The sequence below is a fragment of the Sorex fumeus genome, unplaced genomic scaffold (assembly GCF_029834395.1).
Source record: "Sorex fumeus unplaced genomic scaffold, SorFum_2.1 ptg000129l, whole genome shotgun sequence".
Taxonomy (NCBI): Eukaryota; Metazoa; Chordata; class Mammalia; order Eulipotyphla; family Soricidae; genus Sorex; species Sorex fumeus.
Window position 1 is genome coordinate 12,299,269 of NW_026606186.1, and position 8,125 is coordinate 12,307,393.

The window sequence follows — 8,125 nt, forward strand, 5'->3', positions numbered from 1 at the left end:
TATTTCAAGGTGGACCATGGATAATTTTTTTTTTATTTTCCAAGATTACTTATATATTGCCTTCTAAGAAAACAGTGATAACATTTGCTTTTAATAATTAAAATTAATATTTAGCTAAAATTTACTAAGGACTTATTTTTATCACTCAACTACAGTGTCTGGGTCATGAAACCCTTTGAAAACCTGAATGTTTCACAAGAGCATTGAAAGATCTTGATAACTACAGTTCCTAGAACATTGTGTCATTGATGTTAGCTTAAATAAGGTGCGGTTTTAACAACTGTTACACTTTCCTTTAAATTTGGGACATGTCTGGTTTGGACTAAAGATGATAAAAAATATTTTACATTAGAATTGATCAATTATTCATACATAACATAGTGGTACTACCACCACATTTATACCACTATACAAATTCATGTATTAACTGTGGCTTAAATTAAGATCATACATTAATAACTTAAAAATTACTTATCATAATTTTTCCTGTTTTTCACTCTTCAATCCTGTATTAATTTTTTTATGTGACTGACTTTCTTGTTGGTTTTCTGGAGTTCGTTTTCCTAAGAAAAAGAATAAGACAGCAATTTTATCATATTCAAGTATCTGTGAGATACATTTATCCCATAAGAAAGTCTGCTTTCCTGAAGCAGATAACTATTTCTTGCTGCTTACTTATAGTATTTATAAAAGTAATTATCCTATAATAGATTTTCATTAAAAGTGTATCGGATGAATAAAGAAATATAGATAGAATTTGAAAAGATACAGACACAAATTTTAAAGTCTATTTAAAGATATTTATTTTTATATAATTTTCACTCAAAAATTCTTTCAGTCCTCATCAGCAAAATAGCTGGTGTTATGATTAGGTGCATTTATGGATGATGAAAATAAGGATTGAAAATAGGTTCCCAAGGTAAAGAATGCACTTAGTGACGGAACAGAGACTCATAAGCCTATTCCCCTGATATTCTGGTCATTCTTTTCACAAAATTCCTCTGAATTCTCAGATTTGGCAATTTATGGGGAACCCAGGACAGTCTTTCTGTACCCTCTTGGCTACAGTTCCCTCTCTCTAGTACCTTCCAGTGACATCCTGGGCCAGTGCTGAGAGTCCTCCAACCAGAGCATCCTTAAGTGCTGAAAATCAGGCGCCGCTGAGCCTCCTGATCAGCCAGTTGGCATTTTTTCAAATGAGCGACTGAATGGCAAATGCACAGATAACACTGGGATAAAATGAGCTCCTCTTATTGATTTTCCAAACCAATATGGCACGGGTGCTCTCTCTTTGTGCCATCTCCTCCCTCTGCCTGGAGGCATCCTCCGCCCGTCCATCATTTTAATTAGACATTACACCTGGCACAAATGCTGAGTTGATTAACCTTAAAGGAGCTGAATCGGTTCTCTGATCGTTAACATGGGGCCCCTGACATATTATAACTCATGTTAACATGTGCTGTTGTACAAACTCACAGCATCTTCAGCCCACTTTCTAAAGCCGCTGTGCGGGTTAATAGCATCTACAGAGAGCCCTTCTCAAAGCATGATCACATAATAACGCCAGGGAAAGCAAGATTTAAAAGATAGATTGGTGTGGACTCTACAGATACCACTTTTTAATGTATATATAAATGTACCCTCTGTGCAAAAGAGGGATCGAAGGGATGGTCCTTTATGTTGCCGTATTATAAAGGAGGGAATACTGCTTTTGGAGTGGGAAAACATGCGGCTTTGTCCTGTGCTGACTGTGATCTTTGAATAGTCTCTAATTTCTCTTTAATATCTCATCTGGAAATAGAGTTTGAAAAGAAAGTGATGTTTCTCATGAATTGCTTATAAGTGAAACCTTCAGCATGTCCCTCGCCTTGAAGAGAGAAGGTAAAGAGATCACTGGTGAATCCATATTCTTTAATCCTGGTTAAGTAGTTTCAAATAATTTCCTCGTTACTGGTGAAAAAGCTAGGATACCATAAAGTTATCAAAGCATCCTCTTTCGTCTCCTTTTCTTTCTACTAGGTAAACCGCACAAAATGCTATTTTGTAATATACCCATGGGTTCTAAGAAAGTTTTGGGCTCTGCAAAGCTAAAATATATTGCTAATAGTGCGGTAGCTGGACCTAGGCTCCTGTAATGTCAGTAAGATACAAAGAAAACAAATAAGCTCATTAGAAACAAGGATATTTTTCTTTCTTTTATTTTCTTCCTTAAAAAAATTTTTGGTGAGACTCCCAAACAGTGCTCAGAAGGCCCAGTGACCTTAAAAGTAATTCTCAACCAACCAGGCTTGGGGTTGTGCTATTGCTCAGGTCCAGGGATTATCCAGGCAAACTCAGAGGTACTGGGGGCTTTAGGGCTATATTCAATGGTTCTTGGGGGTCTCCAGAGCTAAACTTAGTGTTGCCATGGTAACTATATGGTTGCAGCGATCAAACCAGGATTGGGTTGCATGCTAAGTAGGTTTCTTAGCTGTTGCGCAGTGTCCTGATCACACAGAGAATTTCTAAGATTCTTTTCCTCTCCTATCAAAGATCTCTATTTCTAATTAAAAGTTAATTTTCCTAAAGTAGTTCTGGGATTCAAGTTATAAGGTCCATTTGGTTTGCTGAGAGAATCAAAGTAACTCATAGATGAAATTGTGATATTTATGGTAAAAGGTGCTGGAGGTAACTGACTTTTTTAATATCTCTATTTCCAAGAACAATACCCTATACACAATAAACAGAGCATATGTTGATTGAATTGCTTAAAGTAATGAGAATTTCAGCTCAAGCAGAGGCTTATGGAAAAAATTGTATCTGAATATTTTTACTTCTCAAATAACATTACTTTGTTGGCAAATATTCCAATTCGCCTCTGGCCAACTACTTTACTTAGAATTATTTTGTAAATCACATCTGTAAGAGGCAGTCGATCTTACTAGTTAAGCCAATGCATTGGTGTTGAATCTAGTTTTTCTTGTGCTTTTTTACTTGTTTTGTTTTGAAGCTGTGTGAACTTTGTTTGGCTATTTTTCTTCTCTGAACTATCTTTTCTTTCTTATTGAGTTGTGAGAATCAGATGAATTACTCTTTAAACTGTTCTTGGCATAGTCTTGCACTATGATTACTAATTAATAGCACTTCTATGTTTTAGCACAATGTAGTGAGAAGAGGGGCTGGAGCAATAGCACAGTGGTAGGGCATTTGACTTGCGCAAAGCCAGTCCGGCCGAGCTGGGTTCAATTCCTCCTCCTCCCCTCTTGGAGAGCCCAGCAAGCTACTGAGAGTATGTTGCCCACGCAGCAAAACCTGGCAAGTTACCCATGATGTATTCAATATGCCAAACACAGTAACAAGTCTCAAAATGGAGACATTACTGGGCCCGCTCAAGCAAATCGATGAACAATGGGAGGACAGTGACAGAGACAGTGAAAAGAGAAAAATATGAAAGACAAAAGTTTTTGAGTTCCTGTCAATCAATACTGTGAATAAGTAGAGGACAGGAAAAGGTTAAATTCCTTCACTTTTCCTTAAAATTCATCTCTTGGAAGTTCCTGGAAATGAGAATTTGTATTCTGACACAATGATCTTATTTCTTATATTCTTGTTTAGAATCAAAGGCAGGGCCCTGAAGACAGGCCTATGAGAACCTCTTTTTATCTGCTGAAACCTAATGAGTTCAAAGCTGGCCCACTTAAACAAATCCCTGACCTCTAATCCTTGTCCTTTTCGGTAGAAAAGTCTACCTTCCTCTGGCTTGTGGCTCATGGCAAATGAGGAAACATTCAATCTTGAGAGAAGAGTCTTATCAAACACTGGTACCTGAACTCTGCTGAATTAATAGGACTTCTTTTCCATGAGTACAGGAACTAGTCTTTTTTTAAAAAAAAAAATTATTTACTTTTTTTTTTGCTTTTTGGGTCACACCCAGCAATGCCCAGGGGTTACTCCTGGCTCTGCACTCAGGAATCACTCTTGGCGGTGCTCAGGGGACTATATGGGATGCTGGGAATCGAACCCGGGTCGGCCGCGTGCAAGGCAAACACCCTACCTGCTGTTCTATCTCTCCAGCCCCTTTACTTTTTTTTTTTTTAATCACTGTGAGATACAGTTACAAAGCTGCTCATGGTTGGGTTTCAATCATACGGTCTTCCAACATCCATCCTTCCACCAGTGTACATTTCTCCACCAATGTCCCCTAGTTTTCCTCCTGCTACCTCCTCCTAGCCTGTCTCTATGGCAGGGCAGGCTCTCTCTCTCTCTCTCCCTCTCTCTTCTTCTCTCTCTCTCTTCTCTCCTTTGTCTCTCTCTCTCTCTCTGTTCTCTCTCTCCTTCTCTCTATCTTTCTGTCTCTGTATCCCTTGGGGCATTATAAATAGTAATACAGATACTGAGAGGTATTTGTTCCATTACGTATTTTCAGCATACAATTCTTATCCAGAGTGACCATTTCCAACTATCTTTGTCAGAGTTATCCCTTTTCTATCCCAACTCCCTTCTGCCCCAACATTCGGAACTAGGCTTTATTGCTATTTATTTATTTAATTTTTTTTATTGAAACACTGTGAGACAGAATTACAGACTTACACACTTTTGTGATTACATTTCAGTATTACAAGTCAACAATGGTCCAGTTCCCATCACTTCACCAGTATCTATTCTCCATCAAAGAACACTTGCCCTACTACTCGTCTTGTTAAAGAAGTCCGCTTATTCTCACTTACCACAGAACATAATCAGTAGCACATCTATAGTGTCACCAACTCATCTATAGTGTGGTGTGGAAAACTATGCACGCTGAAGGTTGTGTGTTCAGGGCTCTCCGGATGGCTCTATCTCACCGCCAGTGTTCGGTGCCCTAGAGCCGCTGTGTGTGGCCTGGATCGGAACGGCTGTTGGCCAAGGGTCGAGAAGGAAGAGACGCGGGCCAGCCGGTTGGCAGTTTATTACCAGGAAGTTTATCCCATAGAAGAAATTTATGTTATGGAGGAACTAGGTTCTCTCAAGCACAAGTTCTCCTTGCTAGTCTCTCGGTAGTCCATCTTTCAGGCTGCTCTCTTCTTCTCTAGCTCCCTTCTAGTCTGGGCTGACACTCCACCCAGTCAGGTAGCCAAATCAACATAAGAAAGCCCTTCCTGACTGCTCAAGGGCAAGATACCTCTTAGGGTGTTTTTCTCTTTTCCTCAGTCCAATAAACTATCAACTATTCCTGAGGTTATGCAGGAAGGACAGAACAGTGTTATCCTACAGTGTGGTCAACCCTTGTCACCAATTCTGACCCTCCCATGGAGTTTTCTGGTGTAGTTACAGCCCACTAAGTTCCTCTTTCATGTTTACCAGTTGACTGTGATCAAATAGCTACTTCCTGCATCTTGCATTTTGCTATGAGTTGGAAATTGAACTTCTGTGTTACTCTTCACCCTTCCAGCACCAACCACATTGTTACCACTAGAGAGACTTTGAAGAATTGACTTTAAAATGTTTTTAACTAATAAAGAAAGAAATAAATGAACCAATTAAGCAAGATGGTAGTTTGAAAAATACATCCTTTCCATGGAAGAGGAGATTCATTCATTCACTCACAGGTTTGAAAAGTATGGAATTTCTCCAAATTACAGCTTTTATTATCTGCAAAGTGAGGAAAAATATACCAACAATACCAAACTACTCTCGGTAGGGTGTTCGCCTTATAAGCGGCCAACATGGCGACCCGAGTTCGATTCCTCCACCCCTCTCGGAGAGCCCGGCAAGCTACCGAGAGTATTCGATATGCCAAACACAGTAACAACAAAGTCTCCAATGGAGACGTTACTGGGCCCGCTCGAGCAAATCGACGATCAACGGGAGGGCCTTTACCTTTACCTTTACCAAACTACTCTAGTTAATAAGCTGGCATCTTACATTTACAAGTCTGTCTTGCTATCCTATGCAAAACATTTGTTACTTTCTCTACCTGGAGGTTGAAAAAAGTTGACTTTGTCTTGTTATAAGAAGAGGTAAAGAATCTAATTCTAGAGGAGCTTAAATATAGGGAGAGCCATTTTCGCTCTCTTTTGCCATTTGCAGAGTATTTATCACAGAGTTTGACTAATAAATTCTCTTCAAGTTTTAAAACAAAACTCAGATATAATGCTGTCTTTAAATACCTACTTGATGCCCCATCTGAGAAGAGCATTTTTGTGTTATATATGCATATGTATATAGATAATTTTATACATGTATCAGTAAGTATTTGTTGAGTACATGATTAAATAATTAGACACATCAATGGCTTCATTTCTGGGAACTTATTTACACTATGGTTGTACCTATTACCCTCCAAGCAATTATCTTTTTCTAGTATTAGGGACAATTTTATAAAAAATCTCTCTCACTCTCTCTCTATATATCTTTCTTGTCTTCATATCTCTGAAATATAGAACTATGTGCAGATTAGGTGAACAGTTGTGTCAAGAAATTCAGTCTAGATTGAAGTTTACTTTTTTCCTACTCCAAATTGACCTGCACATGTGGCTAGATATTACTCCCTGGAAAACAAAATTCTTTTATAGTGATTCAGAAGCAAAAAAAGTATAGAGTAGCATCACTGTATCACTGTCATCCTGTTGTTCATTTATTGCCTCGAGCAACCCCCAGTAACGTCTCCTTCGTCCTAGCCCTGAGATTTTAAAAAGTGCCACGTTCGAGGCTCTTTCAGGGTCAGGAGAATGAGACCCATCATTGTCACTTGTTTTTGACATATTGAATATGCCACGGGGAGTTTGCCAGACTCTGCCGTGTGGATAGGATACTTCTGGTAGCCTGCCAGGTTCTCCAGAGTAAGAACTGCTTCCCGGAGCACGGTTTTATAGTCTCTGGGTCTTGACCATTGATGGGATTACCTGGGGGCAGTTGGTGGGTGTAACGCCTACCTTACTGGAAGATGAGGGATCTGGGTGGAGAACATCCAGTCCCATCTGAGCAGGCTTGGAGATCTACGCCCCAGGTCCCGCACACCTGGGTTCCTCTGCCGGTTCCTTCACGTGTGAGGCTCGTCCGAACATGTGGAGAGTGGTCTTAAGCATGGCTGTGACTGGAACCGGAGGTCTTCAGCTGCCGGGTAGTACATAACAAATTTAGCTCAATGAGTCTCTATTTAAATCAAATAAAATATTTGGTTTTATACTTATGTATAAATACTATTATTCTTGCAACTGAAAGACAGCTAGGGAGAGAGAAAGTACCAGCAAGATTGTGAAAGAGCTGACATAGTTTTATATTTTAACAGACAAAGAGATAAAAAATACAAATAAATAAATAAATAAAGGCACACAGACATGAATTGCAGTGGCTTAGTGTTACCAAATCAATTTGCAACTGGGAGGATGATGGAATTCAGTAGGTTGTACCAAAAGTGAATAGAAATAAATTCTTTCATTACAGATAATGAAACTGTCATATATATATATATATATACATATATATATATGAGATGAGAAACTCAGTCAACAATTTGAGACATTAAATTTTCTATTAGTTTATTGTTTGTAATATGTATATAGTGCTTATATATACACAAATACATTTTTCAGGTATATATTTACATCATTTAAAATAAGGTCCCTGTTTTGGCGACTACCTCACATTTTAAAATGTTTAAAACACCTTTGTTTATGTGTATGGAACAATTACAGTATGAAAATTATGAGCAGACTAATGTAGGAAAGAATCGGTTGAAAAAATATTAGACAAAAAGATAGAAGTGATTTAATATCAATGATTAATTGAAGAAAATATGACTTATTCATTTATTTTTGTTTCAATTTATTTTTTAAAGAAAAGCCAAAATATTCCATTAATATAGGCAAAAGCTATAAATACTGATACAATTCTAGAGTCGAAATTTATTAGATAGCACAGCTCTAATATTAAAATCTCTAAGTTTAAATATCAATTTTTAATTTGAAAATTGTTATATTTCAGTACAGGTTATGAAGTCCTATCTAAGGATTTACTGAGCAATGCTAGTTGAATCTTCTGTGTTATTGTTTTTGTTTGTTGAGTTTAATTAGTTTCTATGTTATTTCCCATGTAATTTGCTGTGCTCCTGCAGGAATTTAGATATTGGGGAATTTGGCAGAGTATGGGAGATGTGTGGACCAGA